General features: G+C 42.4%; 1 long non-coding RNA gene across 1 annotated transcript; it reads left to right on the top strand.

Annotated features, from left to right (window-relative positions):
- The first annotated feature begins 8,161 nt into the window (after nucleotides 1-8,161).
- Nucleotides 8,162-9,207, top strand: LOC134446984 (uncharacterized). Its single transcript, XR_010034547.1, has 3 exons — nucleotides 8,162-8,241; nucleotides 8,480-8,627; nucleotides 8,999-9,207. It is a non-coding gene; the product is annotated as an uncharacterized LOC134446984 (long non-coding RNA).
- Nucleotides 9,208-17,463: the final 8,256 nt, after the last annotated feature.

Genomic DNA, 17,463 nt, shown 5'->3' with positions numbered 1-17,463 from the left:
ACATGCACAAATGAATAGGGCCGTGCGATTTGCTGTTGAGCGCGACCTCATCTCCACCTCAGGTGCGCATGTTCCCTCCTCTGCATACCGGGGAAACATGCCTGTCGCGTCGCGCAGTGGAAGCATTTGGCTCGCATCCGACTGTCGGCTCGTATAGTGTGAGGGCGTGAGTCGTGAGATGTGAACTTTTAAATAGTGAAATTCCATCGTGCAGTGTGAGCAGGAGCTTAATACCCACGAGCGAAAATATCGCACAGTGCATGCCCGGCTTTAGGCCGTTATCCCGCTTATTTGCAGTTAGGTTAGGGTATTTTTAGCGTTGCTGTTGCGGGACACCTATTTGTTGTCCTGGGACACCAGTACACTGTCCCGGGACTCCTAGTTAAAGAGGGTACTACTGTACATGTCCCCAACTCCACGCCAGGCAGATACAGATAGGTCTCACCACACTGGAAGGTAACTAGACATCATTGAGAGGGGTGCATGCTTAGCATACTACTCCATGACCACGCCAGGCAGATAGGTCTCACCACACTGACAGGTCACTAGACATCATTGAGAGGGGTGCATGCTTAGCATACTACTACGGGGTTTCCCCCAGCACTTTAGTGCTAAGGCGGCCACCTTGACAAGAAACACCTACCACCTTGACTAGATCTCCTGAAAAGATAAAGATTTCATTTTAAAAAAAAAATATAGGCCTACTTTTAACGCCCCACCACCTTGACTAACAAATATGATGTGGGAAATACTGTACTCTATGACCACGAGCAGGCAGGAAGAAAGGTCTCATCTCACAGAATGGCAGCTACACAGACCTTGTCTCATAGACCTTAACCAGAGATTATATAAGTATATAGAGATATGCCAATGTAATAGGTTGCTATGGGCACCTAACATGACCAGGTTCCGGTCTGCCTAAAGGGGTGTGTCATAATACTCCTAGCATTGAATAGAACAGTCCTTAGGTCTGCCTAAAGGGGGATTGCCCCCTCCCCAGGGGTGATAGTGAAAAAAAATCCTGAGCCTGAACTTTTTTCGGAGGGTGGGGACACGACGACGACAACATAGGCCCTACTGCATATGTGACATAATGTAGCTAGGCCTAATTTTGACCCATTATTCAAAAATGTAATAGTCTCGTTTTTGAGTTTTTCATTTTTGTCTTGTGCCTCGTGTTATTCACGAAAAGACAGATCATTCCCATCTTAGTAGGCTATAGCACTTAAGATTGACTGATAGAAACTGGCCATGTTCGATTCTAGCTGTAAAAACGAATACCAATGTATGCAGTTAGAAGTGCATTCTAGGCTTGTGATGTTGCAGCATAGTTATTGAGGTGGGTATTGAACCACAATGCAACATTGAAACACCAGAATGCATTTCTGACAACATGGTGCATATTTTACCACATTTAATTAACCCAAAGCTGCATATGTAGCAGCCATACCAAGACAGTTCAGTAGGGGGCAATACTACGCCAAAGCACAGTAACTACTCTGTCTAAAATAAAAGAGGTGATAACCAATTAATTAAGCAATACTTTTAAATGACATAATATACCTTTGCTGTGTGCTGATTCGTTTCATGTTCATTGGGACATTGTTCATATAGGCCTAACTTGTCTACTTGCTGACATGTTTAGATACTCATCGCCCCATGGTCTACCCATCAACCCCTGCCTTTCCGTTGTAGGGAAACGCCCTTTAATTAGGCCTACATTAAAATATTTAGGGCACACGTGCATAATTGGCTACATGTAGGCCCACGTTCCTATTGCTAATTCCCGACTCCACAGATGACAGCTATTATGGACAAGGCAGTGACTACTGTGCGACTTTCGCATTGGCTTGTCGTCAATTAAAATAGCCTACATGAAAATCACTCGCGTGCGCGCACACACGCATTGTATGAGTTGCAAAGATAACAACAGAAAACAACATGAACAAAGACAGGACCGAATTCAACTACGCTACATGAAAATAGCCCCGGGGCATGACAATAAGATGAACATTCACTGCATGTGCACGGTGGACACAAGAAATGGAATCCAGACATGAAGTAGGCTAACTGAAGTTCATGAAGGGAGTTGTGTTATTGATGATGGCTCCCTGCATGAGTCGGGCTAAAGTATCCCCTTTTTTGTAATACCAGTGACACCGTGCAGGCAAGATAACCTGTGCATCGTGTGTGGAATAATTCGATTCGATTACGCAGACGGGCGAGATGGAGCGCGCGCAATGGAAAGGCTGTGTGAACCTGTGCGAGGAGGCTGTTCGAGTTTTTTTCCACACAGCGCGACTGGTTATAGAGAGCGCGCTGGTTGGTTGGTTTAACAAAACTATTATGAACATCTCCCTGAAATCAGTTTTTGAAACATGGTTTGTCGAGTTCCGGTATTTTCTGTCTCAATCAACAGACCAACACCCAGCTCACACTTCAAAGGGTGAAGCAGGGATGCCCAAATCATTCTAAAGTGGTAAATTGTAAACCTTGATGCATCCGTTATGCACAGACTGGTCGATTCAATCCATTCCAAAGCAGTCACACAGTTGCAGGTTAAGCCATGTCTCAAATGTGAAACATAGCGGTCCAATTTCAAGCATTCCACAGTCATTTGGACGTGCTGCGAATGGTAGCCGCTATTCCAATGCAGACATTTAACGCACCACATCAAGAAAAAAAGTACCATGACGGGCATAGCCTACCGTCTTGAGCATACTACTTTTTTTTTTGAAAGAATCTAGTTCTACCGCCATCAAAGTTTGTCAACATTGCGCAGTCATTTAGCGCACATGAATGAAGGAAAAAAGCCGAATATATTTCAAACATATTCTCTCAGTGATTCCAAGCATGAGGCTAGCAATACTAGCCAGCACAAGCCAAAATCGGGCCCACGCCACACAATGCCACAGCGAGTAAATTAATAACCAAATCGCCTTACCTTCAAACGTTGTCTTGATCACATAACTTCACAAGTATTCCACTTAGGCTACATCCACACGGTTCAACACACCCAAATCACAAAGCAAGCCAGCCATGTGGATGTGTGCTAACATTGTTGCCAATTTTTATCGGAATCCAAATGGTCTAAACTTGGCCTACAGTATTTTCTTCCGTTTCTTCAGTAGAACTAGATGACATTTTCGGATTTGCCTCCATCCATGGTAAAATGTCTAAGAAGGGTAATCAGTAGAGTCTACTCTATAGGCTAACTATCTCTTATCTGTGCACCACCGGACACTTTGTAGTTCCCTTCACCAGAACTACCGGTCGATAGGCGCTGCTTCTGCTGCCAGTGGTGCTTGTGGCCAGTGACTCGAGACATAAAAAAATGTTACATTTTACAGCTAGGTGTCAGGATAGATACAATGTTATGGGCTGCTGCTCATTTGGGTTCCTTTCGCGTGTCTTACAACAGGCTGTTGCGCGCTCATTTATTTTCACCGTACATGAAAGCACACAAGATAGTTTATTAATTATTTTATTAATATCGAAAAAATATATATTTCCTACAGCCACGCTACGCCGGATTTCCGGCGCGGCGCCGGACTACTATCACCCCTGCCCCTCCCCCTTGCAATAATAGAACCCGGAAACAATGGGCCAATGGAACCTCTCTCTCTCTCTACTCTCTCTGCCTTAACATTTATATCAGCATCAGCATTATCATTATCATTAGCATTAGCAGGAGAGAGGAGAGTTGAATATGCATTAAATATACATCCTTCATGAGAACTTAAGCCCTTGTTGCACTGTTTGGGGTTATGCGCTGTACCAGTCCTGTCTCTCTGAGCTGAGTTAAGATTTGGACACTCTCTCTCTCCAGAATATTAAACTGTAAGCTGATCCACATCCTGTGGGTGAACTGCTTGGGGTCATGCCCACTGGAGAAAGAGATGCTGCCTTTTAGCAGAAGCAAAAGACCTAGGACTCTAACTTCTTCATCTTTCTGCGGTGGAAAAATCCTGTAGATGCTTGTATCCAAAGCTGCTTGCAAAAGATAATGCAGACCAGATAAAGATTTGTAGAGCAGTATCTCCCAACTTATTTTTTTTTGTACGGGGAACAGATTTATCTGCTGGGACATGTCGAAAACCATTTACAGAACAGTTATTGTAGCATATATTCCAGGTTTTAAAGATTTGTGTGGTCTTTTTCGACTTTATTTGATAGGACAGTGAGAGGTGGACAGGAAGCGAATTGGGAGAGACGGAGAGGGATCGGCAAAGGACCTGAGCCTGGAATCGAACCCTGGTCAGCCGTATGGCAGGCGTGTGCCCCACCGGTTGGCCACGGCAGGGCCTTATATATATTCAAGGTTTTATGCAAACCGTCCCTTCTCTCTGCTACCCCCCTGCAGTACCTCTGTGGCCCCCTTAACTGATGAAAACCGCTGGTGTACACAGCACTGATTGGTGACCAGGGGTATGGGAGCACACTTCAAGGGGTTAGGTGGAGAAAATCAATAATAGCAAATGTATGGAGCATAGTGACATGGGAACTGAGGAAGTGATATATATAGACCCTGCGTGAGGGCTACTCATAGCACTATGGCAAAATGGCTTACAGGGGGTATGCAAGACAAAAAGGTTGAGAAACACAGGTGTAGGGGAATACAAAGACTAAACTAGAAGCACTCTGAGAGTGCAGACCTCCGCTAAGGAAGCTGTTTGATAGAACATTTGACTATGCTACACCCTTTTTTTATTTTAAGTCTTTCTGCCTTCTTTTTGTGGAGTTAGAAACAGGAATGTCAAAATTCGCACTGTCCGCAATTCAATTTGCAGTCACTAGGGGCTTTCTAGGCTAGCAATGGTGAAGAATCTTAAAAAAGGTCCGCAATGCAATTTGCGGTGACTAGGGGCGTCTAGATGTCTAGACTAGCAATGGTGAAGAATGAAAATATATTGGCATACATTTTTTTTTTAAATTGACATTGAGAATGTTTAATAAGGGTCATGATCATATGCTGTATATTTTGCGAAAGGTTTTAACTTGCCACACCCAACCCATTTTCTCTGTGTGATCAAGAAACACCTCAGGAGGTCTGGCAAAAGGGGCTAGATCTACCTGGAGCAGTGTTAATTTCGTCAACCACGACGATGGCGAAAATATTTCGTCAACGCCCCTTTTTCCCTTGACGATGACAAGACGATGACGCACTAAAATTGCCTCAAGCAAATCAAAATATGACGAAAATAGAAAAATATTTTCGTCAAGGAGACTAAGACGAGGCGAAATTTACAAGCCATGGACGAATGGACATTAAAGATATATAATTATTTATAATTAATTTGTAATTGTAAAGCCTTGTCTTGAACTTCATAGGTGACTGCGCGCTCACGCTGTGTTGCCTCGCTTGTCTCAGCCAGCAGCCAGTGCATGGCGCGGCTCAGTCAGTAGTTCTGTAGCCTAGTAGGCCTACTTCAGTGGGTCCATTTAAGTTGAGTTTAGGTCCTAAACATTCCCAGAGAAAGAGAAAAAATAGCCGACGTTGAGGGAAGTGTTAATTTTGAAACATGTTCAACAACCCTCTTGTCCATGACGAAGACATGTGTTTGCAGTAATGACAGTCGCGCCAATCCTCCTCTGATACTGTCATTCTAAACCTCCTCGAGCTTCCACTATTCTCCTTTTCACTGTCTTAGCCCGGCGTTCGATGTCTGTTCTTTTTTTGTAATGTTTGCTATATTTGTTGTTTAACCATATGAGTGGCAGTTCGCAAGCAAATCATGAAGGTCGGATTTGTGATTTAAATCAGTCACCGCGGGAGCGCGCGCCAGCAGGGGGAAAGTTGGCCTGTCTAAACAGAGGCACGGCTACTGTAGCCTAGTTTTGAAAATAATCAATGGATAGGCGATCGCTGAGGAGTTTAAAACGGTTGAGATTTGAAACTTGTTCTCGTCGAGAGCAACGCTAAAAGACCCAAGGAAGTCGACAGCATTTCCATGCGTCTGCAGCGTCTTCCTAGTTCCAAAAACTCTTTTCAGGGTCATGCATATCGAGCCTCGACACCCCCGACAAACAAAACAGCATTAGTGTTTAACTATTTGTATGTGCATGTCCTTTCTATCGTCCAGTCTGCATACCCCTGCCTAACTATTTTTCCTGGGACTTTTGCATGGCATACGAAGTGTGCTCGCACAATCTATTTAAGCCTATTACATTCCACGCATGCCGCACGAGTCATTATCGTTCTCTGCTCGCATTACCAATTGAAAAAAAAAAAACGCTAACTTGCATAGTCTAACATCAGCAATATTTTATCTGACTCGTGGTCATCGGGAAGCCACTATCAGGGAGACGTCTTGAACTTCATGCAGACTTGGGATGTCTGGTCTTCCCACTGCCGGGAATCTGCAGCCTTTAAAGGGAAAAAACGTTTTTTTGCATGTGGGGCCTTATTTCTGGAATAAAACACATCACTCTACACACCCATACCACTTTTTTCCCATTTGATGCAGTTTGGAAGATTTTGTGTCAGACGGTATCCACTCAACGGTAGCCGTAGGGGCAACATTTCCAAGCCCATAAATGACTTTCCCCCACTTTTTAAACGTTGTGCAGATGTGCCATAGTCGAATCAAACACTTCCCGCGTCTGTCACACCCCTGCCTACTTGTACTCATTTATTTCTGAAAACGGCAATGAAGGCGGCACCGTGACGTCATCGGCTGGCGACACCATTTATTCTGACAGCAGGCGGTTGAGCTTCCTTCGCTCGCTCAATCAGCTAGGACTGCAAAACGCTTGTAAACATTAGCTTTTTGGGAGTAATATTTGGGTTTTGCAAAAAATGGTTCGAATGTGTACATTCCCAGGATGCGAAAACAAGATGACTAGATGGACATCCTTGTCTTTTCATCGGCTTCCTCTGCAAAACCGAGAAGTATTGAGACTGTGGCTTATCGCAATGAGAATGGATCCTAACATCAGACCGCAGCGATTGTGACGCGCTGATCATCGAGTTTGTAGTGCCCATTTCTCTGCCGATGATTTTTGTCCACTAGAGGAAATGAAACCTGGCCAAAAATCTCAGTATCGAATTCTCAAGACCGGCGCTGTGCCTACGGCCACCGAACAACGCACAGAGGAAACTACGGTAAGCTAGCTTTCACATGTCCACGAGCTAATTGTATGTGATTACCATACAGGTCTGTGGATTACCCTGTACTTGAATCAGTGCAAAGTCTACTGCTAGCAAACATTCAAACAAGCCAAATTATAAGTTGTGTGCACCATTTCCAAGTTGTCCGTTTTGTCGGAAGCAGCAGTGGGTGCATTTGGAACATTGGGGAACAAAATTGAAACGTAGAGGTAAAACAGTTGACATGACCCAAGCAGGCTACCTGTGATGCAAAAGATTCCCTGATTGTCGCTCCCAACGCAGGACGCTCCCCGGTCGGCTCGCTCCCACTAGCCAGACTATCGATTGCAAAATAGAGCTCTAGACTAGCTCTACTGCTGGGTGCATTTGTGAACGGTCTCCCAGAGCGATCAGTGAACAGTCATCATCAAAGCCTTGACTTTTGGAGCCGTTCACGAATTACCAGTACATCAACAATGGAATGCTGGTTTGTTTCGAACCACACCGTATTTTACTTTCATTGCGTCATGTTGATTGTACGATGCAACCCATAGGTGAATGAGGTATGTATGGGGTATTGTAGATGCAGATTTCCAACGTCATGAAAGCCAGATAGACAGGCATGCAAGATATGCATACAAAAAGATATAAAGACATCATAAACACTATCTTTACTGTTGCAGAAGTTTGTAAAAAGGTCCAAAATAAAAGGTTTAAATGAGGTTTAAATGAGGAATGGACATGGTTCAGCTGTGTTGATTTCTCTGAATACTACAGTCACTGACTTGTATGTATAGCCTATGTCTCAATGTCAGATGAACAAGAAAGGGGATTCATCATAGTCCCAAGCTGATGACATTGATGCAGTGTGATGTCTTATTTATGTATTCCTTTTTGTATTTATTTTCTCTTTTAGGAAAGTGCCAGCAGTGGTTTCAGCCTTGCAGTGACCGAATTATCTTCACTTCCTCAGTCAACTCCTGAGAAAAGCCAACACGGTGCACTGGAGGAACCATCAGGATCTAGAGGGCCATTTGACTCTGCATTGAATGTGCTTATGACAAGCCCCCCCCCAGACTACAACAACACCAAAAAGGCGTTCGTTATCTGGGAAGTACTATGCCTTGGCTCCCACATGGTCGCAACCATTGGTAAGAACAACAATCAAACACCTTTTATTTTGAAAACTGCCATTACATGACAATATTTCGCCCTTCACTATTATTCTGACAAAATACACACTGTTTTATTGTGCACCAGGTCCATCTCTAATAGTGAATGCATGAAAACCTGTCATAAATAGCTGCTCACACACTGAAATCAAACCCTGTCCTCGTTTTTGGAACACATATTGAAAATTTCACTGAGCATTTCCTTTCAATGTTTCAGCTTTGTATCCGTCGATGGACTTCCCTGCTGTACCACATCACTGGGGTGCATCGATGGGAAGAAGGGAGCAGTGAGCACACCTGTCTCCACCCCCCCTTGTCTGATGAGGAGCAAGAGAGAGGGAGGCAACAGGCCACAACTAAAGCAGGTAATATGTCCATACATTTGTTTATACCTGTGTACACTGTGTGTGAAGGTATTCAATCACTCTAGGTGAACAACTGAAATGGTTATATCTAAAATAGGGGAGGGGGGTGGTCTCACAAAGTGAAGTAGTATGGGAAGCATTCACCTTCATTTGATTGACCGCTTTGCTTTATTGCTGCCATGTCTTACTGGAAGCTTGTGTGTTGTCTTTGAAATGGAATCGTAATGGTCAATAACAGTATGCAGCATTTGCCCAAGGGCCCACATGTAATGCTGGTGGGTGCCCTGCAACCTATCGGGGCCCTGTGTGTAATTGTTCTGCCACTGACAGTCTACTGGTAAATAAACAAAGTTTCATCTTTATTTCCCCAGGTGAACTCTGTTGGTCCTTCCCATATTCCAGGCAGTCAGGGGATTGAGTGTCAAAGCCCATCTACCAGAAGACGACACAGACCTTCAAAAGGACCCTAATTGAGCGTGCCTTGGAGATGAGGGATGATGCTAGTATAGCATACACAGAGCAGTTCAAGAAGCCACGTTGCAAAAGACTGCTTCAGAATATTGCTCCAGTCGCCAGACTAGACAAAAACTTTTTAGTGGCTAGACGGACCAGTCGCTTTGGAGGATTGAGAGCTAAGCCCCACTGACTTTTTCTTTGAATCCAACACCCAAGGGTCTTCGGGGTCACCATTTCACACTTCTCCAAAATCATCTATAACTCAGAGTTTTGGCCTTGACGCTACAAACCTTGCAACTTCTAGTTTTCAAATATATACTGAGAATTATCGCATGGGACGTGACGGGGGGGGGAGCCATTAGAGGTGTTACAGGTCCATCTAATTAGTATTCAACTAGCAGAGAAACAGGGTGACTTTCAATTACTTTTTTACTCGCTGTAAGAAAACTTTCTAAATGCTCTTTTTACTTATTTACACTGTTTTCTTGCACTGACTGAAGACCTTTACCACTTTTTTGTACAGTTTTGTTTACACTCAATCTAAATGAAAATTGTTTGGATTATATTCACTTTACTGTCATATTAGTTTTGTTAGGCTTTTCAGAATACAACCATATGTGCCACTTTAACATATATGTTTACAGTTAGTTGAAATACTTGAAAAAAAGTCAAGGTGTTGCAAACTACCTCAAAGCCCCTGAGAGGCCTTGGACAAAAAACAAAACAGGACTCAGCATTTTTCATTACTGTCTGACTGTAGCTTATGCTGTGTTGTCGAATGAATGTCTTATTATGAATGACATTTTGTACAAATAAAGCCCAAACACAACTGATCTTGGTTCTTTCCATTTATTGAAAATGTACAATAGATTGTAATGATATTATAAAATGTACAATAGATAGTAATGACATCTATTCAGTATGATATATGCATTAGGTATATGCTTGTCAAAAGAAGCTGATAGTCTCTGGCAGTGCCTCTGAACACAATTGAGGCAATAATGAATTGTAAAACGTGTTTGCAATGCTTGCCAACTGCTGTCGGGGCTTGGACATTTCCTGTTGTATCACAGTGCAGGTAGGCTGTCGGATGTAGCCTATGAACGTTTTTGAAGGTAATATAATAATGTAAGGTATGCTATTCGAATATACTGAGGAGCTCTGTCTACTCTGCATGCGTGAATCCAACATAGTCTCCGCTGGGAGATGGATACTTGCTTCTGATAAGGCTCACGATGCAGCTGGGAATCACCTTTCTGTGGCCTGGTCCCAGTCGTAGCCCTCCAAGTGCCCAGTCGAGAACAATTCGATATGCTACTAGCCGAAATTGCCTATGGAAAAAATGATTACAGTGATTAGTATGCAGTAATGCATGAGTGAGAACAATACTCTGAATAGTAACAGTCTAACGGTGACAATTCAAATCTGCATCACACGTTCGTTATCATACTACTTACTCAACAGACAGCTGTCCATTTGATACCGCTGGCTGGGGCTGTGTCCTCCAGTTCAGTTTGGGAACACGAAAAAACGTTCCTATGACTCCACGGTTCATCAAGGCACGGACATCCTCTAGAGTTGTAAGACAGCATGCCTGGTTAGAATCACCCAGCCGTTCACCTCCTGGACGCAAATCCCATTCGATACAGCACAGACATTCATTTTCGGTTTTCATAATAGAACGTGTCCACAAGAGCACCACCAGATACCATCTGTTCTGTTCGTGAGCGCGCTACTGGTTGTAGCTTGGTCCGCTGTTCCATAGCCTGTCTCTGCCTTCTTCTTTCCAACAGCTCCTCATCTGTATACTCAGGCTCAAAACGATACGGACGGCCATCATACACAAAGTCATCTTCGAATTCAAAGTCAGAATCTTCTGCCATCTTCTGTAAAAGAGGAAGTTTTCACAGCCTTGCTTGCTAACTGCTTAATTGCAAACACAGACCGCAACATGCAATGCAATGGCAGCCAGCTTACGGCTGTCAAAATAAATAGTGTCGCCAGCCGATGACGTCACGGTGCCGCCTTCATTGCCGTTTTCAGAAATAAATGAGTACAAGTAGGCGGGGGTGTGACAGACGCGGGAAGTGTTTGATTCGACTATGGCACATCTGCACAACGTTTAAAAAGTGGGGGAAAGTCATTTATGGGCTTGGAAATGTTGCCCCTACGGCTACCGTTGAGTGGATACCGTCTGACACAAAATCTTCCAAACTGCATCAAATGGGAAAAAAGTGGTATGGGTGTGTAGAGTGATGTGTTTTATTCCAGAAATAAGGCCCCACATGCAAAAAAACGTTTTTTCCCTTTAAGTCACACGGTCAGGTGAAGAAGAGCATGTAGCTTCCTCCGTGATCAAAGTCAAAATCAAATAATATGCAGCAGCTTCTAATGCACGAGAGAGAGAGAGAGAGAGAGAGAGAGAGAGAGAGAGAGAGAGAGAGAGAGAGAGAGAGAGAGAGAGAAGCCTGCACCTGTGTGTGTGTGTGTGTGTGTGTGTGTGTGTGTGTGTGTGTGTGTGTGTGTGTGTGTGTGTGTGTGTGTGTGTGATGCCCTCTATGATGTTGAAATTACTGATTTGGGTTTTGGTGGAAAATGACCAAGTAACAAGGTGAATATTTGCTGCAATAGGCAATATTAGTAATACTTTGTGAAACTAGACTGCCTGTGCAGTCGCCTTCGACTGCTTAAGGTATATCCCCGAAACGCGACGCTTCCAGTCCCCCATCATTCCTACCACTCCCGTCCACCATTTCGTAAACGTATATACAGACGTGACATGACGCGCATAGGCTTAAAACCAAACGACTATTGTGAAAATGAAGCAAAAAATGGGGCAAATGGTAATACTGTTTTAATGGTTCAGTGGATATACCACATTAGGTACAGTGTAATAACCAGTGTAACAATATTTAACTTAATACAATGTAATTTTTTTACTTACATCATGTGTTTGTGCGTAAGTGGTATTACATGGTATTGCATATTGTTACACTGGTATTACACTATATTACATGGTATTGCATACTGTTACACTCGTTACTACACTGTACCTGATATTGCATATTGTTACACTGGTATTACACTAGTATTAAATGGTATTAAATATTGTTACATTGGTTATTACACTGTACCTAATATGGTAGATTCACTGAAATGGTGAACCATTAAAATAAGGTGTTACCGGGCAAATCAATCCACCCAGTCAGAAGTTATGGGCCAAATGAAAATTCCGCCATTTTGAAAGTGTTGTCTTCCAAACTCGAATCAGTTCATGAACCTACCCTAGAGCATTCACACACAAAATCTGGGACAAATCCATCCAACCGGTCAGTAGTTATGGGCCAAACAATAATTCGGCCATCTTGAATTCAGCCATCTTGAAAGTGTTGACCTCCAAACTCGAATCAGTTCATGAACCTACCCTAGAGCATTCACACACCAAATCTGGGACAAATCCATCCACCAGGTCAGAAGTTATGGACCAAACAAAAATTCGGCCATCTTGAATTCAGCCATCTTGAAAGTGTTGACCTCCCAACTCGAATCAGTTCATGAACCTAGCCTAGAGCATTCACACACCAAATCTGGGACAAATCCATCCACCCGGTCAGAAGTTATGGACCAAACAAAAATTCGGCCATCTTGAATTCAGCCATTTTGAAAGTGTTGACCTCCAAACTCGAATCAGTTCATGAACCTGTCCTGGAGCATTCACCCAAAAAATCTGGGACAAATCCAAACATCCGTTCAAAAGTTATCGCGTTAACACGAAAGACCTTACGCGGCGGCGGCGGCGGACGCGGCGGCGGCGCACGCAAAACCATTACATCCCCGACGCTCCGCGTTTCGGGGATATAATAACAATAGCAATAGTAGGTTATTTATTTTACACCACAATATTGACTAAAATGACAAAAAAATTGAAATGTTGATTACAATGACTAAAATGAGTAAAATTTGAAATGTTGACTAAAATGACAAAAATGAATTTGAAATGTTGACTAAAATGACTAAAATGACTAAAATTTGACTATGACTAAAATTGATTTTCGTCATTTTGACTAAGACTAAGACTAAATTGGGAAGGCAATGACTAAAATATGACTAACACTAAAATTGATTTTCGTCATTGTGACTAAGACTAAGACTAAATCAAAAAAAGCTGACGAAATTAACACTGACCTGGAGACAATGGAAGCCCCCACAGCTTGGAGACAGACGGGGGATGGTTACTCGCTACTACAAAAAAGGCAGATACTCTAGGGAAAGACAGAATGATCTTGATTGTTGCTGTTAGGAAGAGGTCACAGGAGAACAGAATGCAAAAATGCTTTAATTATTTGTAACTTCATGTCAGATGCTTTGGATAAATAAACCCGCTAAAATCAAGAATTGGACACCATGCTCTCTGACTCTTTAAAAAGAACACGCTGGATTCTAGCCAACACATAGTAAGTTTGGAAAATGATTTTGAAATGGGTTTACAACGTTTGGAACAAAATGGCTAAAATCCAACAATTGGTGACCACGACTTGTGATAAAGAAGGAGAGCTGGTGGACAAAAAGACAAGAAATGGACGAAGGGGCAGTTGGGTGACAACAACTAACAGCCGCTACAATGTGTAATCAAATGGTAAGCAGACCAAAGATTTATCTAAGTACTGTTATTGGGCAGATCAAGGTTTTATTGTTGTCACCCTACTGTAGGCATGTCTAAACAAATGGTTAAAGCATTAAGGTTAAAGTGCACAAGAAATAAATATGGAATACTGGCTTAAGGCAAAGGTCATGCAAAAAAAACGGACAATCATTATGGCTGGGCAGAGGGGCCCATATTTTGTTGATATAATGGATGGCACATATATTATTGGCTGATTGTTGTGTGGATACTGTACTGTGTTGAGATTACATTGCTCTGAGTTACGTTGCTGGGGAAGTATTGTGGTAGCATTTGTTGGGAATATTGCATTGCTGGTTATTTATTGGAGTGTTTATAGCTGGGGAAAATGGTGCTTGAAGTGTGGGCCCCGTTGAATGTGTTGGTATGATTGTTACAACTGCATTGTGGGAATCGGTGTATAGGTTGACCATGAGAGATTTAATCAGATGTTTAGTTAAGAGTGGAATTTGGTAGTTACAGTGTGAATGTTACCTATTTCTATGTGAATTGAATAGCAGTCTCCTTTGTATGTTAATCATTGAAAGAAGTAATTTTAACTAACTAAGCTCAAGGAGTTTAGCAGTAAAGGAGGAGTTAAGACAAAGACATAATGGACCTTGGAGGAAAGGGTGACTTCAGAGGATTACCTCCAGTGCTAACATCCACTGTGAAGGGTCAATGGGAGGCCATAAAACAACAGCTTATGGCTGCATCGATTGAAAAGGAAAGGAAAGGAACGGGAGAAAAGTATGACAAAATTTGGGAGGAGTTGAGGAGGCAAAAGCATGTGCCAAGAGATACTGAAAAGCGTGACCTATTGCCACATCTCATCAAAGCAGTACAGTATGCCCAAATTCAGTTGGAGGAACATGAAAAAAACAGGAAGCAGTCCAGGTTCTCTTTCAGAGATAACTGGAAAAGGGAGAAGGAACAATTAGAGGACAAAAGGAGTTGCCTCCATAATATGTCATTAGCCAGCGCAGCTTTGAAATTTGCACAGACACAATCGGAGACATGCCCGGAGAATCAACTCTTGTTGATACAAAACAGACCCACCTCAGTATCTCTGCCACCCGCACCAGCATCATACTTTGCAAATGTCTTGGAAGAAGTGAAACAAACTCCTAATAAAGTATCACAGCAATGTCAAAAGACAGTGGAAAGAGAGACAGGAAATGGAAGGAGCAAGTTGAACACTGTTGTTAATTGCATGTCAGAAAAAATGGAGACAGGAGCATGTTGTGAAACGAGAAAGACAAAAGAAAGCAGAGACACAGTGGAGCCACCACTACCTGTGCCTCAGAACATGTTGCCATTGATATGCAAAGACTCCCAGGGGGGAGAGAAGTACAAACCATTCTCCTTCACAGACATGAACTGCATTGTGGAAAAAATGCCCCCTCCTTCAGAAGGGGGAGGGGCATGGATGAGCAACTTTTTACAACACACTTTGGGTCACAAGCTTGCTATTGGAGATTGGAGAGCAATATTGGAGAAACAAGCGACCCTCTTTGATGTAATGCAGATAGAGACCATTGCAGGTACAACCAATCTGGATGATTCAGAATCATTCACTTCTCATGCTACACAGTTGGGAGGAGCTATGCGAGCAAAGTTTCCTGTTCCCCCAGGGACCACACACACACTGTCATTCACCATGAAAGAAAATGAAGACATATCAGAATTTCTGATCAGGTGCAAGGACATTTGGACTGATAGAGCAGGGTGTCACCCTGGCTCTGGACAGTGGCAGACATTGCAATTCAGAAAAGCTATCATGGGAAGCGTACCCAAAACAGTTCGAAAGGCCATGGAGGGCAACCCGGACCTGGCAGGGTGTACCACTGACCAATGGGAACGGCACTTGAAACATCACATGAAGATACAACAAGCTAAGGTGCAGGAGGCAAAAGAGGAGACAGATGCAGCACGACTGGAACTATTGAAACTGCAGTTAGAGGAGGCTCGCAACAGAGTTAGTGACACAAAAAATAAATCTGAGTATCAAATGGTTCAACAGACCCTCCACCAAGTGAAAAGAGGCCCAGGGGAATTGGGCAGGAGGCATAGGACTGGTTGGCGTAGGTCATGGGACAAATGCCATGGCTGTGGTGAGTTGGGTCATTGGAAGAGAATGTGCCCCAAAGTGCAGTGGAGAGGGATCCCAAACATCCCAAATCAATATAGAAGGGGTTATGGGTATGCCCCACAGCAAGCGTACCTATTACCACAACCCTCGCCACACCATGGATCAGGGTTTCAGAATTTGGGTGTGGGCATGCCTTGGGGGGCGTCGACACCCTGGGGTCCTTTGACACCCTGGGGAATTGGCCGTATTCATTAGAGGTGGAGCAGAAACCTGACTGACACTGGGGTGATAAAAGAATTGTATGAAATGGGCAAGGTTTTCAAATTTTGGATATCAATATAGATTAGTTTTTAGCAATAATTTTAATTCATTTAGGTCTGGAAAAATCATACAATTTGTTTTGAATAAGGATTAAGTTGCATTTAATCGACCTGGTTTCGTGTGATTTAATTAAGTGAAGATTAACTGATTGTCCATTTTTTTTCTTCTTAGGAGATAATAACAGGATACGGTTGCCTGTTGTGCAAAGCTCGTTGTTGACCTAATCCCTTCAGGATGTCTGGAGAAAACGAGATTGGGAGTCGACACCTAGAGAGGAATATACTGTGAATTGACTTAATCATTTAGTCCTTTCAGGAACATGACCATGGAGTGAAACCAGGGGACAGAGACACATTGGGGAATGTCAACATATCTCTTGTTTTGTATGCTATATGTGAATTTGATTTGATCTACAGGTTAACGATAAGAAGGAACCAGTTTGTCATAACAGGATATCATCAAGAAGTAACCATGGTTGATTAACTTCAGGTTTCATTCCCTTTTCCCCAAAAAACAGGAGACTAACATATATGTATTCCTTGTGTGTCTGTCATTGTATGTCAATGGGCCCTATGTCTGTCTGTGTGTTATGTGTGTTCATGTGAAAAGTTGAGAGTGCACGTGCAAAGGTAGAATTCAAAAATGAGAAGAACATGGTTAATATGGCAATGCAACAGAGGCCTACATACAGTGACGTCATGACATTTATTTTACACATTTTTTTGGGTTGTTTCATTTATTGATTTGAGTTTATTCATTTGGTTTCTTCAAGTTTTTGATAATGCTTTCATTTTACGTCTTGATTTGGTTTTCAAATGAATCAATTTGAACCTCTTTGTGAGCATTTTTCTTTTAATAAGTGGTGTTTTCCTTTCTTCAGAAAAAAACAGATGGGTCTTTCTTTCTCTTTTTGGTTAACAAAGAGTTTGTTTTTGAATTAATACATTTTTATTTACTATTTGGGTTTCAAATGGATATTTTTCAACATTTTATTTACTTTTTGGGTTACAAATGAATAATTGTCAGCTTTTTAGAGAGGTGGCTTTCTTTTTTACAAAGTGTTCTTCTTTCAGGAAAAGAGGACTTTATTTTGATATGTTCCATCAAAATGCAGGAGTTAGACATACTATATTAAAACAAGCTTCATAAGATTTCTAGTTTATAGTTTCCATGACTATATTTTCATCGTTTTGGGTTACTTTAAGCAGTGCTTTATTTCTTTAGTTTACTTCACCAATTTTCCCTTTATACATTTTGTTTTTATTAAACAAGAAAACTCACTTTGGTTAGGTATGTTATGATATGGG

This window comes from Engraulis encrasicolus, chromosome 4 (assembly GCF_034702125.1).
Source record: "Engraulis encrasicolus isolate BLACKSEA-1 chromosome 4, IST_EnEncr_1.0, whole genome shotgun sequence".
NCBI classification, from domain to species: domain Eukaryota; kingdom Metazoa; phylum Chordata; class Actinopteri; order Clupeiformes; family Engraulidae; genus Engraulis; species Engraulis encrasicolus.
Note: the sequence above shows the minus strand (reverse complement) of the source record. Positions and strands in the feature narration are given on the sequence as shown.